Source organism: Cygnus olor, chromosome 12 (genome assembly GCF_009769625.2).
Source record: "Cygnus olor isolate bCygOlo1 chromosome 12, bCygOlo1.pri.v2, whole genome shotgun sequence".
Taxonomy (NCBI): Eukaryota; Metazoa; Chordata; class Aves; order Anseriformes; family Anatidae; genus Cygnus; species Cygnus olor.
Window position 1 is genome coordinate 14,897,791 of NC_049180.1, and position 20,278 is coordinate 14,918,068.

The following is a 20,278-nucleotide window of genomic DNA, read 5'->3' on the forward strand; positions in this document are numbered from 1 at the left end:
CCAAAGTGCAAACAAAAAATGAAAAATTGAGCTGGAAAAAGAGAAGAGTGCTAACTATCAGAGTTGGGAGTACGGTAGAAACTAAAGAGGGATGTTGATGCTCTAGGATGTTGTTTTATGAACGAGGTTGTATGATAAAGTTGCCTGTGAGAGCTGGGCTTTGGGCTCGAAGGCCCAGGACATCACTTTCTTGTAATCCAACACATACTAAAAAGATTAAAAAGGGGCAGGGGATATATAAACCACCTCCTTAATTTCACGTGCTGGTACATCCACAGAAACTCTAAGCTCGTTCCAGCCGTGGGGCTGACCAGCAGTGAAAGACTCCGTGTTTTTCACACGAACTGCATAAGCTGAAGGCAGTTAGCTTTGGTCAGTCTTTGTCCAAAGAAGCTCGGGCACTAGCCAGTTGCTGTAGGAGTTGGGTGCAAAGTAGATGACAGCCTTCTTACTGAATCAATGTTAAAGCAATTTCCCGGTGCTAGGAACATGGCAGTGGCAGGGGTGCCCATCTTTCTCAGTTAGCAGGTAAAGGACACCGTGTTGTACCAGACGCCTCCTGATGACAGCAGATGTATCAGCTCCAGCTTCTTGGGTTGTTAGGAGTGGGTCGGGCAGTTTTGCTTTATTGTATCTCTCAAATCACATCGCTATTCCAAATGTAGCATTTACTTAGTATTTAAAGTTCTGGGTTGTATTGTTAGGAGGCTGTTCTTACAGTATCTCTTCCCTAGAGCCAAAGAAATACATCTCCGTGAGAGGGCCCGTTTGGGTTGGTCCAAGCCAGCAGTTTGACAGCCTGCCATGCTACAAACTGCCTTCACACTGCAACCAGATATTGCAAAAGCTCTCCATGATGTGTCGGTATTCCATTTACACAAGAAAGCCAAGTTCTATGGGAAGACAAGGCCTCTCCTCCCTATTTCTTACGATGGCAGTGTTTGTTTCCTCCTTATCAAGCTGCTTGAGATTGGCACAACCATGCAGCTCCCAAGCTGCTTACCTGGGATCTGCTATCCCTGGCGTCAGGTTGTCTTCTCAAGGGAGCACCAGGGTGACCCGAGCAAGATACCCCATGGCATCTTTTTCATTTTAGAAGTATTGGCTGGGTCCAGGTGGGGACTCTGTGGGGAAAACCCATGGCAGAGGTCCAAAATTAGGTGGTTGGAGCCTCCACAGAAAGTATGTGTGTGTGTAGAGGATGATGGTGAAGACTTTTGGGTTTAGCCCTCACAATTTCAACACTGTACAGGCACACCATCTTCACCTGACTTCGGTCTCTTTCCAGTTTACTAGCGTTTACTTTCTTTTTCATATTATAAATCTGCTTTAGGGCTTTTCAAACCAGAATTAGTTGTCTTTCAGCTTCAAGGATATTCTTTGTTGCTACCTGTTCTGAATTGCTACACTAGCTCTTGCTGCTGCTTTAACCTCTGTTTTACTTTGTCTTGGAGATGGTTGTGTCAGAGCAATTCGCAAAGCCGGGTGTAAGTGGGGTGAAAGTGGGAGCGCTCCCAGTTTCAGTCCAAGTTTAACATTTTATCCTGTTCACTTCCATCCCATTTCTGTAGCTCAAGGATTTAAGAACATCCTTTTTTCCTGAGTGAGTCCCATTTTTCCATGTTTTAATATTGCCTGCCAACTTCGTCATCTCCACATTTCATTAGCAAACACTAACTTTTGTGTGTGCATATTATAAATGCAAATATTTCGGGCTGTGTAACCTCATTCCAAGCTGATAATTACCCTTACAGTACAACACTATTGTTTTCTCTTCAGTTACTTCCTTTCATGTCTTAACAATTCTTTTATTTATCCCATCTCCTCTGCTGAGGTTTACAATTACAAGTGTCACTGTAGCATCTGCTTTTCTGAGTTGATGAGAGATTAATATCTACCCCCTTTTCCTTGCCTTTATAAAAGGCAGTTATCAGAATAAGATACCAGATTAATCTGCCTTCCTTTGGGAAGCTCATTTTGCTTGTCCGACTCTTCTGGTTTTATATGGCTGTGGATGTGAAGAGGGTTTTAACCGCTTAATTGTAGGAATAGTGGGAACTCCACATGCTCATAGGATTATTGCATCTCCCTAAATCAGAGCTTTCATAGAAATACTTCATAAGGTCAGTTTCCTGCAGTGCCTGAATGAGACACCTCGCTCAATGTCTAAAGCCATACTGAGAGGTGACCCAAAATATATCCTTCTACTGGAAACTCCTTGAATTTCAGCTGACCCTAAGGCTAGATTTTTTTTACTGTACTGGTAATGACAAGGTGCTGGATATTATTTTTCTCCTGTGGAGAAGACTAAACAAAAACCCAGAAGCAATCTGTCCTTGCTTGCTGGGAGAACCTGTCTCTTCTCCTAGTGCCAGTCTCTCGCTGCTATCTCTGCTTGTACAGCTCGTAAAATGTGTCCAATTGTGCAGGCTGCAAAAAGGCTGAGAATGAGCACTGATATCTTGCTTAATTAGAAATAGGCACCTTAATGTTGGTTTATGATCTTAAGTTTATTGTGTACCGCAGTGATTATTGGAGGCATTCTAAGCCAGTCTTTACATAGCCTCACTCGTGTTAAGTCGTCGTGCAGCTGTATCTGAAGGCACAATAGGGCAGACAGGTCATTCTTTTTCCAAATGCATAACATCTGATTGCACTGATTGCACTAAAGCCCAACCAAACAGCGAGGACATTTCAGTTATTCAATGGTGGTGCTTTCTCCTAGGACTAATATTAACATTTGGGACCAAATTATTTTCTTTGGTCTAGAACCAGTACTCCCTTTGTGGCCGGTGATAATGGTATGTGTGCATGGATTTGGAGAGGAGATTTTGGAAAATGAAAGCCTCACTTATCCAAATTCCACTTGTCGTTTTGTCATTTTTTAAAGTTATTTTTATGTATATATATATTTTTTTTCCTGAGTACTCATAGACAAGCCACTGACTTCCTTAAGCTTTCCTTGATATGCTGTGGTTCCCTGTCTGTGAGGCAGGAGAAAAAAACAATAGATAATTGAAGGTAGTCTCCTTCAAAACCCCGAATGAGACCAGTTCTTTATTTCTTTTAAAAACAAAGTCAATCTGTATAAATATACACACTCAAAAGGACCCAAATCTCATCATGGGTATTAGTTGAAGAGCCCAAAACAATTTCTTCTCAATGTTTAAGAACTTTTGTATGTATTTGGCCTTATGGGAGTTTGCACATTGATCTTGCAGGTGATTTCACGTGGCCACCTTGTGTAGGTTTGAGTGGATTTTACTTATTTTTACTGTTCAAAGCCTTTGCAGTTCTATAGCAACAGGTCCGTGTAAATCCTTTGAGCTGTGAACTGATTGAGTACTTGGAAACCTCTGGTTGCCCTCAGTTGTAGCATTTATCCAAGCGCAGCACCAAGTAGCAGATTAGCTCCCTAGCTAACATTGACTAGTTTGGACAGTTATAAGTAAATTGTTTTTGTTGAGCTGATTGTTTTAAAATTAAGCCTCCGAGCACCGAAAGAATCAACAATGCCAAAGGAGACTCGGAGCCTCTCTTCGAAGTTATGACAAGTCAGGCACTTGGCAGTTTTCACAATGACCTATATTTTAATATGGGCTATTGGATTATTTCTAAAGAGGCTTCTTAGCCATAAAAGAATTATGCTCATTGGCTGGGCTGTGGCAAAAATACAATTGAATTAAGGATCGAAATAATTTAGGATCCAGCTGGACAAGTTGTCCCTGCGGCTGAGCAGTAACAGATGTATTAAGCATTGGAAATTGCACAGAAAAAAGGTATAATTGATCTAAGGTAACATCACTACTTTGTATTAAATAAATCAATGCTGATAAGCTGAAAGGTTAGAAGCAAGAAGCTGAATTGAAGGAAGGTGGACCTGGGAAAAAGCAAGTCTAGGTAAAACAAGTTAACTTTTAGGTCCTCAATGTGGCAGGGACTGTGAGTCCCACTTGGGCTCTGTACGTGCACTGGCTGTGAGTTTCCAAAGCAGTGGGATGCTGGGGAGAGCAGAGGATAGGGCACCAAATTGCCCAGCCCTGCAAAAGGGACACATTTTCTAAGTGGAGGAGAGGGGAGGGGAAATCAACCAAAAAAAAATCCAAAAAAAAAATCCAAACCCTTCTCTGTTACTTTGTGCATCTAAAATCATCAGCCGTTGAAAACTATAGGGAACACATGGTGCTCACTCACGCATTTATGTGCCTCTATGTGTCAGTGTGTTTCAGCTGTAGAATTAAAAGGGGAGGCAGCAGTGTGACACCACCACTGCACGGAGCAGTTGATGTTTTAAGAGTGCAATGCATGCGAGTGGATTGAAAGAGGTCGGTAAAACTCAAATGCTGGCTGGTAGTGCGGGCTACAGTGAGTTCTTCCTGGAGACGTGCAGCGTCTGGACACCAATAGGTGGAGCAGCACTGGGGTGGGAGGCTACAGAGCAGAGAGAGGGAAAACATACTTTTCTAGCTACTTCTGTTCTTTGAAAAGTGAGAGGCAAACTTTACACAGTGAGAGCAACCTCAAATAGACTCATGTGTATATGTTTAACGTAGATGGCAATATTGAAAAGTAGCAGAAGACAGGGTTTCTCCACTGTTACTTCAACTTCTGATCCCTTTTCTACATTTTCAGACTAAGCACTTATGGTGTCATCAACATTAACCTTGTTTTACAAAGAAAGAATGAAAAGATATAGAGAAAGCACATTATTGCTTTATTGCTTTGGGGGTACATACAGTAAAGGGAACTTACACTTGCACGACTACTGAAACTGGGAAAAGGAGACAGGCAGCAAATGGGCAAAAACAGGTGCCAGGATGAGTTACATTCATCTAGATCGGGGTTATTGATTAAGTGCTCAGAGAGATCCTAATTACAGTACTTGGGCTTCTGTTTTCTGAGCAGAAGTCTCTGCTCGGGTTGCCCTGACGCTCCTCCTGCTGGATGCGCCGCTCCCTGCCAGCTGTGGGGTGCAGGCGTCCCGTCCCACTCAGCAGCTGCGTTTCAGAAACCTCGTCTAAGGGAAGTAGGATCCTGGCTGGTGTGCCTGTTCTGCTGCTCCCGTGAAGTACTGTAGACCTTTAGAAACAACTAGAGCTCAGTGGTTTTCTAGAGAATTTCAAGCCACCTGTTTTGAGGGGAAAGAAGGCACAAGCTTCCTTAGTGATGCAGCAAATATGAGTTACCAATGGCAAGGTTAAAAGCCCGTCCCTGTTGCAAAGTCAAGCAACCAGAGTGTAAGAAATGCTGTCAAGGTAGTGTTTTAGCGTTTTAGCTGAGATTTTGCTCTGGCACAAGTGGGTGGCAGAGCTGGTGCTAGATCTCAGAAGGCACCCGTGCTGCCCGCCCTGCTGTTGGCCCCTGCCCTCTTCTGGCTCTCTGCCTTTTCCAGGGACCCAAGCTTTTGGGACCTACAGCTTCCTCACAGATCTCCTAAACCCAGTATCACACGTTGTCCAATTATTCTTTGCCCTGAGCAGGCAAGAACCTTTGAGGTAAAGGGAAGGGGAATGAGAACACGGATTTTGAAGTTAGGTATGGATTTGGAGAAATGGTTTCTTTGTTCGTTTCAAATGAATGAGCTGACGTGCAACCAGCAGGTAAGCATGCAGTCACCCCTTCTTGCTGTGATTGTTTAGTTTTTAAATGTTTCTTAAAGTGTATTACTTACATCTCAGTAAAACATAAGCATAGAAATGGATGAACATAAAATTTCATAACGAATAAAATATGATACTTTGACCAGTAAAAGCTTCAGGTTTAATGTACTCAGAGAGCAGTGATACCAGAAGATTAATCAGCACGAGATATTCTTTGTGAGTTGGTATTCTCTGAAGGAGAGATGGGGTATCAGATACATCTTCAACATTGGAAACATCTCTCTTGCTTTCTGAAGCTTTGCACGTTGCATTCTGTTTGTGTCCAGGTCATGAGAGAGCGTATAATTCCTCGTGGTCAGGGTCAAAAATGATCATCCACTGGGAAAGTGTGATGGGCAGGTTGAGTATTCTCAGCTCTATATGGTCGTTAACAATTGCTGTGCTGTTTCTGGGAGAAAGTCATGGTTTGTTTGACAGTAGAGCTTATAGCCCCATTGTAATAACAAGTCCAGGGGAGACTTGGTCCTGTGCCCACACATGGTCAGAGACAGGGACCGAGGATCACGATGGAAACAGAAGGAGAGAAGAAGTGGCTCAGACTGTGCTATGGGTGAGGTCAGCTGCAAGTCCATGAACAGAATCAGATCCCCTGAATGGTAATTACTGTCTTTTCTGTAGACTGAGGATGTGTCTGCGGACTGTGCTGTCTGTTCTACCTGAAATCCGTCTCCTGGGTGGCACAACATCAGGATAACTTTTCTTCTACACATCAAGGTACCAAGTTTCCATCATTCCCCGGAGGTTTCACAGTGGCAAGTAGGGTAACGCTGGGATCCCCCATAACCAGAACCCCTTTTGACTTCGTGAGGCACGAGGAGAAGTCGCCCTGCTAAGAAGAGCAGACAGCTCTGCTCCTTGCCTTACTGAACACCTGCATTTCCAGTCTCCTCATTCTCTCTCCCCCTCATGGCCTTTGATAGCCCTTCACAGATCATTATTAACTGCAATTAATCCATGTAATCTCAGCTGATAAGTTTCCTGCCTGCCTTCCCCACGTCTGCAATTTGGATTTTGCAAATTCAGGCATAGAGAATATGCCTGTGCCCTGGGAAGGCCAAGTTGCTTGCTGCACAGCTTATCCGCCGGCGTGGCAGAACATCGTGCTACGCGCCCGCCCACCCTTCATCTGTGCCTTTGCCTCTGGGGAACTGTGGCCACCATTGTGTTAGGATTTGGGCACAGAATGGGATCCCGAGTGACACTGTTCTCCCCTGGTTAAGTGACAGAAGTGACACAGTTCATGCAGTAACGACAGTGCAGTGGGAATCAATGGGACCTGGGCTTGCCTTCCCAGTGTGCAGGGAGGAACGGGGATGAGACAGCTATAGCTGCTCTTCTGGCCATACAGAGGAACCCAGAGGAATGAGCACAGGGTAGAACAGTCCTGCATACTTTGAGAAGGGATTTCTGTTGAAGGGTGTCTCTTTCTAAAGAGAAAATGAGAGCATGGCAGCCCCAGTGTGTGCCGGCAGTGGGGCTGGGTTGGAGCCGAGCTGGGGAGGGAGGGCTGGTGGTGGTGGTGGTGGTGCAGCAGGGCTGCTCTGCTGCAGCTCCAGTGATCCTCCTCCTCTGAGGCTGGGATTGCCCGCACCTCATGGTATTTGGGGTGTTTTCATAACGCACTCATTTTGATTAGAAACCCAGCTTCTGTTCAGGAAAGTGACATTCCTAGCCCATAGGCCTGAAAATGTGCACCATACAGTCACAAAAACAGAAGGGAAACAAGAATAAATGCTTTGCTATTTTGGGGGAGAAAAACAAACATAATTTTAAGAGTTTTTTTCTTTTTTTTTAGTGTGTTTTTCAGTATTTTTTAGAGAGAGAAACTTCTTAAGCGTCTTTCTCTGGGCATTCAGGGAGACATCCCTGCACCTTTCTGAGATCCTTCACTTTCTGTAGGTCTGCCATGGGAGGGAGGTACATGTAAGGAAGCAAATGGGATCAGGCCCTAACTACACAATGCCCTACTCAGTGGTGCTCTCCTGCAGCTGAGCAGTGCAGACATTTCCTGCACAAAAGAGCACATGGAAGTTTTAAAAAGCTAAAAAATGGAGGGTGGGGAAACTGAGCTGGATGTGTGTGAAAGGATCACAGAATCACAGAATCGTCTAGGTTGGAAGAGACCTCCAAGATCATCTAGTCCAACCTCTGTCCTAACACTAACAAGACCTCCACTAAACCATATCACTAAGGACTACATCTAAACGTCTTTTAAAGACCTCCAGGGATGGCGACTCAACCACTTCCCTGGACAGTCCATTCCAATGCCTAACAACCCTTTCAGTAAAGAAGTTCTTCCTAATATCCAACCTAAACCTCCCCTGGTGCAACTTTAGCCCATTCCCCCTCGTCCTGCCACCAGGCACGTGGGAGAATAGACCAACCCCCACCTCTCTACAGCCTCCTTTAAGGTACCTATAGAGAGCGATGAGGTCTCCCCTGAGCCTCCTCTTCTCCAGGCTAAACAACCCCAGTTCCCTCAGCCGCTCCTCATAAGACTTGTTCTCCAGACCCCTCACCAGCTTCGTTGCCCTTCTCTGGACTCTCTCGAGCACCTCAATGTCCTTCTTGTAGCGAGGGGCCCAAAACTGAACACAGCACTCGAGGTGTGGCCTCACCAGAGCCGAGTACAGGGGGACAATCACCTCCCTAGACCTGCTGGCCACGCTACTTCGTATACAAGCCAGGATGCTGTTGGCCTTCTTGGCCACCTGAGCACACTGCTGGCTCATATTCAGCTGCCTATCAACCAGTACTCCCAGGTCCTTCTCGGCCAGGCAGCTTTCCAACCACTCATCTCCCAGCCTGTAGCGCTGCTTGGGGTTGTTGCGCCCCAGGTGCAGGACCCGGCACTTGGCCTTGTTGAACTTCATACAGTTGACCTCAGTCCATCGGTCTAGCCTATCCAGATCCTCCTGCAGAGCCTTCCTTCCCTTGAGCAGATCGACACACGCACCTAACTTGGTGTCATCTGCAAACTTACTGAGGGTGCACTCGATCCCCTCGTCCAGGTCATCGATAAAGATATTAAAGAGGACCGGCCCCAGCACTGAGCCCTGGGGGACTCCACTAGTAACCGGCCTCCAACTGGATTTGACTCCATTCACCACAACTCTTTGGGCCCGGCCATCCAGCCAGTTTTTAACCCAACGAAACGTACGCCAGTCCAAGCCACGAGCAGCCAGTTTCTTGAGGAGAATGTTGTGGGAAACGGTGTCAAAAGCCTTACTGAAGTCAAGGTAGATCACATCCACAGCCTTCCCCTCATCCACCAGGCGCGTCACTTGGTCATAGAAGGAGATCAGGTTCGTCAAGCAGGATCTACCTTTCATAAACCCATGCTGACTGGGCCTGATCGCCTGGTTGCCCTTCAAGTGCCGCGTGACGACATTCAAGATAATCTGCTCCATGAGCTTCCCTGGCACTGAGGTCAAACTAACAGCCCTATAGTTCCCCGGGTCTACCCTCCGGCCCTTCTTGTAGATGGGCGTCACATTTGCTAGCCGCCAGTCGACTGGGACCTCTCCTGATAGCCAGGACTGCCGATAAATGATGGAAAGCGGCTTGGCCAGCTCCTCCGCCAGTTCGCTCAGTACCCTCGGGTGGATCCCATCCGGCCCCATCAACTTGCGTACATCCAAGTGCTGTAGCAGGTCGCCAACCATTTCCTCGTGGATAACGAGGGCCACATCCTGCTCCCCATCCCCTTCCACCAGCTCAGGGTACCGGGTATCCAGAGAACAACTGGTCTTGCCACTAAAGACTGAGGCAAAGAAGGCATTGAGTACCTCAGCCTTTTCCTCATCTTTTGTAACTAAGTTTCCCCCCTCATCCAGTAAAGGATGGAGATTCTCCTTAGTCCTCCTTTTTGTGTTGATGTATTTGTAAAAACTTTTTTTGTTATCTTTAACGGCAGTAGCCAGATTGAGCTCCAGATGAGCTTTGGCCGTTCTAATTTTATCCCTGCACAGCCTCGCAACATCCTTGTAGCCCTCTTGAGTAGCCCGCCCTCTTTTCCAAAGATTATAAACCCTCCTTTTTCTCCTAAGCTCGAACCACAACTCTCTGTTCAGCCAGGCCGGTCTTCCGCGCCGGCTCGTCTTTCGGCATGTGGGAACAGACTGCTCCTGAGCCATTAAGATTTCCTTCTTGAAGAGTGCCCAGCCTTCCTGGAATCCTCTGCCCTTCAGAACCTCCTCCCAAGGGACTCTGCCAACCAGTGTCCTGAACAGCTCAAAGTCAGCCCTCTGGAAGTCCAAGACAGCGGTTTTACTGGTCCCCTTCCTGACTTCGCCAAGAATAGAGAAATGAACCATTTTGTGGTCACTCTGCCCAAGACAGCTCTCGACCACCACATCTCCCACCAGTCCGTCACTGTTTGTGAACAGAAGGTCTAGCGGGGCACCTCCCCTGGTAGGCTCTCTAACCAGCTGCAAGGATGTCAAGGCAAAAGCAAAGCAATGCATGCTGTGCACTCTTACACAAAATCAGGATACACTACCATACCCGGCGTGAGCTATCAAACAGAGCAGAACAATTCATTGTTCTGTGCTCACTCCTAATTCCCCCCAAATTTTTTGCTGTTAGTGGCAGGCTGCTGTTAATTATTAGCCTGCACATTATTAACATAGGCAGTTCTAGTTCCTAACACATTCTTGTGATCCTAGGGTTTTCTGGATTTGCCTTTTTTTAAAAAATAATTTTATTTCCGAGGTTTGGACAAGGATCTGCCTGAGCTTCCATACAAGCTGCAGAAGGAAATCAAGGGGCCAGCCTCATCTGTGAAGTCTGCATCTCATTAGCAGTTTTCAGATTTTTTGGGCAGGGAGTGCAGAATGTATTCAGTGCCTCTTTACCAGCGGCTCAGAGTCCTGCTGGACCACCCAGCCACGTGGTTTGCCTGGAGCAAAGCACTGGCCAGGAGTTCAGAGCCCTTCCAGGGAGGCAAGTGAGTTGAGTTAGACTCAAAACTTTCGGAGGAAGTTAGGAAATTTGGTTTCATTTCTTCTTATTTTTTCTTTATGAAAGAGAGAAAAAAAGAGGTAGGTACTGCTGGGTCAGGGCAAGGATGTGCTGGCCGCTAAGAGCTGGTCTGTTCAGGATACAAGAAGAACTGGCTAGAGTGTTTGTTGGACTGTGATCTCTGGTTAGCACGGGAGCTCGTTCAACAAATTGACAACTACAGAGGAAATTATGGGGGAGTTTGAGGATGGGAGGATGAGTTGTTTTCATTTTGGGCTTCTCTGTAGCTTCCTGCATCATTTTTTGATCAGGGCAATACTCTAGGTGATCCTAGATAAAATCAGGAAGGCAAATTCTACTTTGGAGGAATATTGTGCATTTAGTTAGGTCTGCACATGCTGACTTAACAAGACTAGAAGGGAGAAAAGAAGAAGAATGAGCTGAATTAAGTTGATCTGGCTGGTAGTAGCCTCATCAGGGAGAAAGCTACTGAAGGTAAAACATCTTCACTAGGTCTTTCACTAGCTCCAGGTCAGTTGCTGGTTCATCTGCTTTCTTCAGCCCCAGAATCACTGCAGTTGTCTTCACCAACTCCATCTGAGGGTCCTTCAGCCCCCGCAACTCTAGGTCTGTGTGTCTGTAAGGTGTGAGCAGGATTTAATGCAGTAGTAGCACTTCAGTGTTCTCAATAAATCAATCAGAAACGCCGACCACTCACTCCCATGTTATTTATCTTATACTTTTCCCTATTTTCTCTTACCCTCATTCTTTTTTCCCCTCTTCCAAGTCAGTATCAGCAAAACTTTGTTCCGGTCCCCACTGCGGCACAGGTCTCTGCATCCCCTGGGGGGAGAAGGAGAAATCGGGGCAGAGCTGGGCACGGCCGCCTTCCTGGAACAAGCACAAGGACAGCAGCAGAGCAGCGCTGGAAGCTCAGCACTGCAGTCCTCTGGTACAGTAACAGCTCTGATGGCACACTAATTCATTGCTTTCACTGTTAGCAACCACTAAGACAGCACTGATGCTTCCTTAACTGTGCTAGTTCATTATCATGCAATGTAATTATCTGATTCTGGTAAGGTTTGTAGTCTTGGACCTAGATTCTGGGACCTGTTTCTTGGCAGATATATCCGATAGCAGCTTCAAAAAATGTACATTAAAGGGTCAGATTGCTCTGCTGAATAAATTATTGTTTCTGTTTTGGTGGGGTTTGGTGCTCTGTTATGACAGGCTCTGTAAAATGGTTAATGTAAAGCCAGCCCAAGCCTTGAAGAACTCAAACCCTTTTTTTTTTAAAAAATAAAAACCCACGCAGATAAGAGTATGTAATAGGCTCAAGTCAAAATCCCAACCTTTTTGAAGGAATTTGGATGTAAATTGGAACTTGGCAGTTCTGGAGGGTTTATAGATAAAAATGCCAAATAAAACTCTGGTAGAAGAGCCTTATTATGTCACTGCTGACATTAACTTTAGGCTGCCTTACTGGGATTGATAGAGGCTTTCTTCTTGTTTAATAATGTATTTCCTGTTGGAGGAAAACTGCGGTGGTAAAACTCAGCAAAGCCAACAATGCCTCTCATAAACAAATTCATTTCCTTCTTCAAACATTGTTTCATTCAAGAGCAATACATTCAAAATTCCTTTTGGCACCACACTTTTAATTGGTTCCTCTTGTAGGAATTAAGTGACCATTCTCTGAATCTCCCCTGAAATTTGCTGAATTTGTTAAAATCTGCTGCATTATCGGCTGTTGGGAATGCATCCTTTTCTGACCTGCAACCTTGATAACATACTTGATGTAAGACTTTATTTGGAGTTTTTTTGGAAAAATCCCCACACTTCTGTTATTAATGGTGAGCATCTGCCTGTAATATGTAAAATAAGAAAAAAAATCACCCTTGAAGTATCTGAAAGGATACAGTTGAGTTTCAGGATTGCATAATGATTCTTAAACCAGCAAATGAGGGAGAGCTGTTCCTGGACATCTGATTTCATCTGTCTGAGAAACCCCCAGCCCATTCGTTTCTTCCAGAAACTTACTTAGTAAGGCCCAAAGAACGGGTACCAGGGCACTTTGAATCATTTAATGTTAAGCATAGCCTTTGCTGCTGTTTCACTGATTTTTCATTTTTCACATACTGTTGTGAAGTACAGCTGTGACCTCAATGCCATTCTTTTATTGAGACTAGATACTCTTTGCCTCCAGTTCGCAAGTGTAGTTATTTGAAACACAAACACGTCTGTGTGACTTCCAGTGTTTAATGTTCTGTGCAGAGAAGATGCGGAAACAGAGAGAGTAAAGGTAAAGGGGAAGAGGTACAACCTAAATGGTTTTATGGCTTCAGACTGAGAGCTGACTAGATCTGGGAGGAATAAATCTGGGAGAAATAAAGGGTGGTTTGCAATTAAAAGAACTGAGTTCACTTTATTATATTCTGTAGATACAAATGAGATTCAGATTGCTAGTTGCCAGACATTCATTGAAACAGTTATGCAACTAAAGTTACCTTGATTTTAGCATTAATACTGTCTGGAAAAGCATTTATATTTCCTGGAAAGCTGCTGTTCAGGTTGGTGGTTTGTATTCCCTCCTCTTTTGAGGCTGTCTTTGTTTTCTTAAATAGTTTAATCCAGTCAAGGAGGAGGGGGCACACCATGGGGTCAGGACCCTTTGGTAGGAGTGGTAAATGGGGCTGAGCTTGTGCAAGAAGGTCTGCAGGTTAACCAGGGGCTGAATGTGTTCGATGAAAACTATTTGTTAGATGCTCTCTAATAATGGGTAGTTCACAAGAAAATCATCACTGACTTTTGAACTATTTATCAATTGCTGAGAGACCAAGGTTGTAATGAGTATGATGACGAACACTGACCAGTGGTAGTAGAAGCTCCTAAGACAAAATATGGCACCGTGGCTGTGTTCCTTGCCCAGCCCTGAATAATAAAATAATGGAACAGAAATCAGCATTGTTGGAAAAAAGCCTATATACACAGAGCTGCCTTCCTCGCAGGCACCAACCTTCAGTAGCACTGACTAAGGCGGCATGCCACTGTGCTAGAAGTGAGAAGAGCTTCGTCGGGCTTAAAGGAGGCTCTCAGAGCAGAACACACACTGGCTTTGTTGTGCTGGGTGCCAGGCACCTTCCATATTCCCTGTGTCAGTGCTGATTAGAAATCCCTTGGTATTTGGCAGGAGGAGGCACCTGTAAGTCAAAAGGGCTCTGTCATGCTGCTGCTGGGCCTGCTTACCAGAACCAGAGTCTGGTGCTTCCACCAACGCTGTGAATGCTGCCTGGCTTCTCTGGGGTCTTTGTTTGCTCTAAGAAAGCAGGGGGGGAAGAACAGCTTGTGGTTTTCCTGCAGTTCTGTGCTCAGGTCCTCTGCAGAGCTTATTTTGGCCATTAAAAGTGAGTTAACAGGGATTTCCGTTTTCTCTTCCATCACATCCTCTATGTGCCCTGCACTTTGTTGGGCTGTGCTTGCTGAAAAATCAGAGCAAAAAGACATTTTAATGATACCTGGTCTTCTAAACTATAGGTGGCTTTTGGAAAATGGTGCTTTAGGCAGAGAAATACGTTCGAGCTTTAAACAAAATGACCTGTCTCTGGGCACTTTCCATACAGTATTTATCTAGAGATCTGGGTATCTGGGTAAATCTTTACCTATCTGAGATGCTTCCTCTGAAAGAACTGCTACTAAAGAAACAGAAAAAAAGCTTTTTTTTTTTTTTTTTTTAATCACTCCTCACTGTCTGAGATTGGGTGCTATCAATGGGTCACAGGCATCTGTCTCCTGGCAAACTTCTGACCCAACGAACATTCTCATTTGATGCTTTGCTTCACCATGAACTGTACTGAGCTCCAGTAACTGGAGACACATCTATATCTGTTTTATTCTTTACTTTGTTTGAGTGACCTGCATTTGTACTGCATTTCTGGGAGAGAAGAGATGCTAAACTGATCATCCTGTCTTTATTACAGTTGAGGTTGCAGCTAGAACACAATTGATTGTCAAGGTGTTTTCTTTAATGACTTTTTTTTTAATTAGGTAGCATCACCAAAATAAATTGGGTTCAGTTTTGCTTTGTCGAGTATAATATAACATGGAGAGCATTGTGAGCCAAAATATATGTAGACACCTAACACCTTAATGTCATTGTTCTTTCTTTATTTTTATTATTTTATTCTCTATTCTTTTATATTTTCTCAGTTTGGAAGAAGGTTGGATACCTTGATGGATTATCCAGATGTAGGATCAGGGTAGGATTAGAATACATTTTTCATCTCGAACAGTGTGGGTGTTTCGCTGTCTCCTGGGAGGTGTTCAGAAGCCGTCTGGACACGGTCCTGGGCAGCCGGGTGGAGGTGGCCCTGCTGGAGCAGGGGCTGGGCCGGGTCACCTCCAGAGGTCCTTTCTGTTCCCGCAGCTGTTCCCTGACTCTGTGCAAGGGCTGGGGGCAAAAGATGCAGTTTCCAGCAGACCAGTCAGTTCAACAGGTTAAGGAGCCAGATGGGGAGCTCTGACAGCAGACAACACTGTCTCTTTTCTCAGTAACCAGGAGGTGCTCCCAGGCTCCTGGTTCTCAGCAGCCTGCTGATCCCACCTCCTTTTCTCCTCCATATCTACATTTTACTTTAGAAAGTGTAATTTGTCATGTTGTGCAACAGAACAGATGCATCTCTGGCAGTGCTTACCCCCATATGCCTTTTGCTGTTACTTTGAACTCTGACTGTCTCAATAGATTGAGTTTGTGCTCTTTATTTGTTTCAATTGGGCCAGGCTGTAATTTTGTTTGGGGTTTCTGCACTGCAGGGCATGGTGAGGGCTTTATCTTTGAGCTGGACTTCTCAGTGCAGGGCAAGTAGTACTTAAGGATAGAGCAGACCCAGACCCTGGGCACAGATTGCCAGAAAGAGAGGAGGAAAGAGCCCCAGAGCCTGTGTGGGTGAGCTGAGCGGGGCTGTGCAGGGATGGCAGTCGGAGCAGGAAGAGCTTCTCATCCCAAGGCCTTGCCTTGCACCCTGCCTGAGCTAAAGACACTTCTAGCCAGCTTGGTTTTGTATGACCGCTCTGATATTTCCCCAAGAGACTGAAACACTTTCTAAGGAGGGAATACATTGTCCTCTCAGCATCAACACTCCTTCCTTGGGTACGTCGTGACATCCTTTCTGAGAAATGTGTTTGCCACCACGCTGTACGGGAGATGTGTGCGTAATGAACCCAGTGGAAATAAACACCGTTTCTCCCCCTCATGAATATTTGATCTATGATTTATTTATCTGCCCAGACTTGGACTAATAGCATGTCAAATGCTGCCTGTTTGTTTTCCTGTTGACATATTTCTATCAGCGGTGTCTTCTGTCTTACGGACAGGAAAAATATTAGCAGACTTATAAAACAATGGTTTAACGAGAGCAATTCTTTGATGTGAGCTAGATGGACTCCACTTGGGAGAATAATAAGCGATTAGGTGGAGGGGAGGGTCTTTTTGTCTGCTGTGAAATTATTCACATTAGGCTGGAAGAAGAGTAAATCGAGACTGACCGACTCCAGCAGAAGGTCAGACACTGATGGGTGCTGGCAGGCCCGTGTCTGCGAGAGCAGGGCTTGCCCGTGTGCCCTCTGTGATGGTCATACGGAGACCGCAGGGCTTGCTTTTGCATCTGGGTGTGCACCACAGTCATGCGAGCAAGAATCAGGCTTGGTATCAGGGAAAAGGCTCAGTGACAGCAAGCAGGTCTGAGAGAGCTGCATGTGAGCAGTACAAGCATTTCCATGGGGAGAGATGCTAAAGGCATGGTCTAAACAACTGATCAAATCTGTTTCAGCATTTCTTTTCATGGTTGGATGCTGAGTTTGCCTTCCTGCATCTGAAAAGAACCATCAGTGGGAGTGTTAAAGCAAAAAATATCAAATCGGTTATTGGGTTTGGGACACGGTGAGCACTCGAGGGTAGTTCTCCTGATCAGGAGTCAGAGCACCTGGATTTCCATCTCCACTCCCACATGCCCTCCTGAGTAATGTTAGGCAGGGTTGTCTCTTTCCTTTTCCTTGCCTATTTGTAAACTGATAAACATTCAGGAAGGGTAGAAACTCTTCTTATGTGTTTTACACAGTACTTAGTTCAGTGGCTGTTTCATCTTTTAGAGCTGCTAAGGCCCACTGTAATACAACAAATAATATAAGAGAGTTTTGTCAGAGGTGTCTTTCCCATTACTAGGCATTTTCTGAAGAAACTGGCTTGATTTGCTCCACAGCATAATATTTCTACTAAAAGAGAGGTTTCCACTATAGAAAGCCTAGAATTTGGCCTTCAAAATTGGCAGTAGGAAAGGTAGAGACAACAGCTCCTGCTTGTATTTATTTCAAGGGCTGGCTTGGGATTAGTTTTGGGTTAGTAGTAGTCCAAACTTGCACTGAGAGGGGTGAAAATGCTGCAGCTTCCCTCTCCCCAGTCTATTGACAATATACTTTTCTGCTTACAAGAGACAGGCTGTCAAAGAAATGTAATTAAATAACATGATGGAGATTGGCATGCTTTCATTCAAAACAGCAGCGTCCCAAATCTAAACATTGAAATGATTTCTGCTTTGAATAGCTGCTGTCCTTCGTGGCTGGTTATCTCCAGTTTCAAAAAGACTTCCGGCGGGGAGGAAAACAGCTCTCCTAAAAGCTGCTGGCAGTGCTGCTCTGACTCCTTCTAGTCTCCTGCACTTTTTCCTGTTCGTTTCTTTTTTTACGTTTTAAGAAAACATTCCGAATTTTCCTGCAATCTTTGATATCAGGAGATACGAGCAGAAACACAGACTTGTGTATCTAATTGTGCACTTGGCCTTATCTTTGTCTGCAAGGCTGATGTTTACCTTTGGAAAGGAAATTATTCTTTTTGAACAATTATGGACTCTAAGCTTTCATCATGGCTTTCCAATTTGTAGCGCTTTGCTTCTAGTGCCCTGTCAGATGCTTGGTGAAGGTTTAGGAAGATAATGTCCTTAACAAAAGGAAAAAAAATACATACGTAGTTAGAAGAGAGCTCTCTTTAATGATAATCTGAGCTGATCAAAATGTTCTTGATAAGCTGATCTTTTACATTCAGTAAGGACAATGCTAAGACACTGCAGTTAAGCAGGAACTAGCGGTTGTAAGAAGAGAGAAAGGGGGACTCTGGTTAAGTAGCAGTTCCTTCAAGGAGGATCTGAGGCTCACAGATTGATGATAGTTGTACGTAAGTGGGCAGTGCCATGTTGCTTCAGCAAAGCCAAGCCTTACACTGGGCATGCGGAAGCAGAGATGTTGACTGCAAACTGTGTACAGAGTGTAAAGAAATCCGTCTCCTCTACCTAGGAATGGTAGGGCCAGAGCTCAAGTGCTATCTCCAGAGAACCTAAATGCAAATAACACAAGTCTGGAACGTGCCAGCTGTGAGGGAAGAATGAAGAAACTTCTTCTTTTTGGCTTAGGAGAGGAAGGCTGGGAGATACAAGAGTGGAATAGCCATGATGCTAATCTCTGAACATGTGGATGTACATAGATATAAAGGAAGATGCTCTGCAAAGAAGTAGAAAATGGATTCTCTTTGAGCAGGGTGTGAACAAGACCTCATGCCTTCAGCATAGAAGAGTTCAGGTCTGACCTTGAGAGCTTTTCTATCAGCCCAAGTGGTTATGCAAGGGACTAGGTTGCTGGCAAGGCTGTACAGTTGTCCTCTCTGCAGGTCTTTAATGACAGCTTTCACCTAATGAATTTTCACTTTGGCAGAAAAATTGTGTTTGCTGGTTTATGGGAAGGGAATGATTTTCTGCACGTGTTTACTGGGTATTCTTGCCAATAGTAAGTGAAAAATAAGCTATGTAATGTTCTCAAAATGCCTCAATTTTGTTAGCAATTCCTAGAAAACACAGATTCCCTTAGCTCCTGTATAAAAGCCATGCCTGGTTTGAAGGGTTCAGTTTTTCGTTTCAGTATTTAATAATATTAAAGTGCAAAGTAACTGTAATGTGAGAACAGAGGAGGGACATGTATTTCTTTCAACCTGTTGCACTGGGGTTCGTGTGTGTTAACAAAGACAACACTAGGTAGTGTCTAGCTAAGGTAATGAACGATTTCCTATTACAACGTGTCTCGTGTCTCTGAAGTCTCACCAGTCAGGCTGTGAATATCTTAAACTAAGAGGATGGCACAAAAAATGAAAACTTTCATAAAGTTTAATTAATCGTGATACTGTTTTCCTTGGTGAGGGGGATCTAATTCTTACCACCATTATCAATGGCTTACCATAGATTTTTTTCATGTTTTCTAATTATTAGTATTATTGTGTAATTTTAATAAGCTCAGAGGATCTCAGTGATGGCCACAGGATAAGCATACACTTCAGTGCTTACAGAAGTTGGGTCCTTACATGACCCTTCTCTGTTTCCTTTGTCACGCCACTAAACCTGCTGTGCTTCTTGAACTTTATCTGAATGAGTGCTGCATACTGTATTTATATCAGACACGCTTTTTGTTTGCATTTTGGCTTTAGGAAATGTCAGAATCAATCTTATACTAATGAAATGTCCAAATTTCATCTCAGCTATCAACATAGCTGCTAATCCTATAAAATGTTTACTTTCTGCCTCTCTGGCTATGTATAGTAACAGAGAGTCTGCCAACTTAAGCACTGCTGACAAACGTCTCCCTGCTGCTAGTCAGTCTAATAAATGTTATTTCATTGAGTAAAGATTTAAAATTAATTAATTAAATGTCATTACAATCCCTTACAACCTTTGACAAGTTTGATCTCATTGCAGACCAGTAAAGGTAGCTACCTAAGTGCTGTGTAAGTGCAGCCAGGATCTCACCCAATTCAGTAATGGTTCATGTTTTAATCTTACAATTTCTTAACTTTAATCATTGTGGAATACAGCTTTTGTCAGTGGTGCCTGTATTTTGGGGGGAAATGTGGAGGAAGACAGTAGAGGGAAAGGCGGGCTGTTCAAAGTAAGGCAAAACAGAGGCAAAAGGTAAGCCCAAGGCCGCTGTGAGCATGGTCCAGCTGTCCTAGCAAATTGTACAGAATGTAACCACAAAGCTCCCAAGCCTTTCACAAAAAAACTGATGTAATTTTTTTTTCCTGTGGCATTCTCAAAGTGAGAGCTCTGTAAGCCTCAGCATGAAACTTAGGGCTGCTTTGCTTGTTGAGGGCTGTGCTCAAATGGTTCAGGCTGTCCACAGAGCAGTGTGAGTCTGTTTGTGTATTTTTCATGTTTAGTTTCTAAGCTTCAGGCCCTGATTTTTCACATCCATGTATCTGGAGTAGCCCTTGGCACCTATGCAACCACCACCAGAAGCAGGAGAATGGTAAATTTATTTGCATTGGCATAGTGCCTGAGGGATTACCCAGGAGTAGGGCCCTGGTGTGTTGGCCACCATAAAAAAGATCTCAACAAATGTTTCTGAGACTCCTGATACCCAGGGAATGCTTTGTTTTAGATGAGAATTGCTAGGGCAGATGACAGAACCCTTCACTTTCAATTTTCTCATATCAGACCTTTCCCTAAGAAATCAGCCTCTGGAGTGGCCGGTGGAGACCCTATCAATCCACCTTCCTTAAATTGGTCAGGATTCATGGTATTAGTATCTTCTCTCTTTCCAGGTGAACAAGGAAGGTCCAGTTTCCT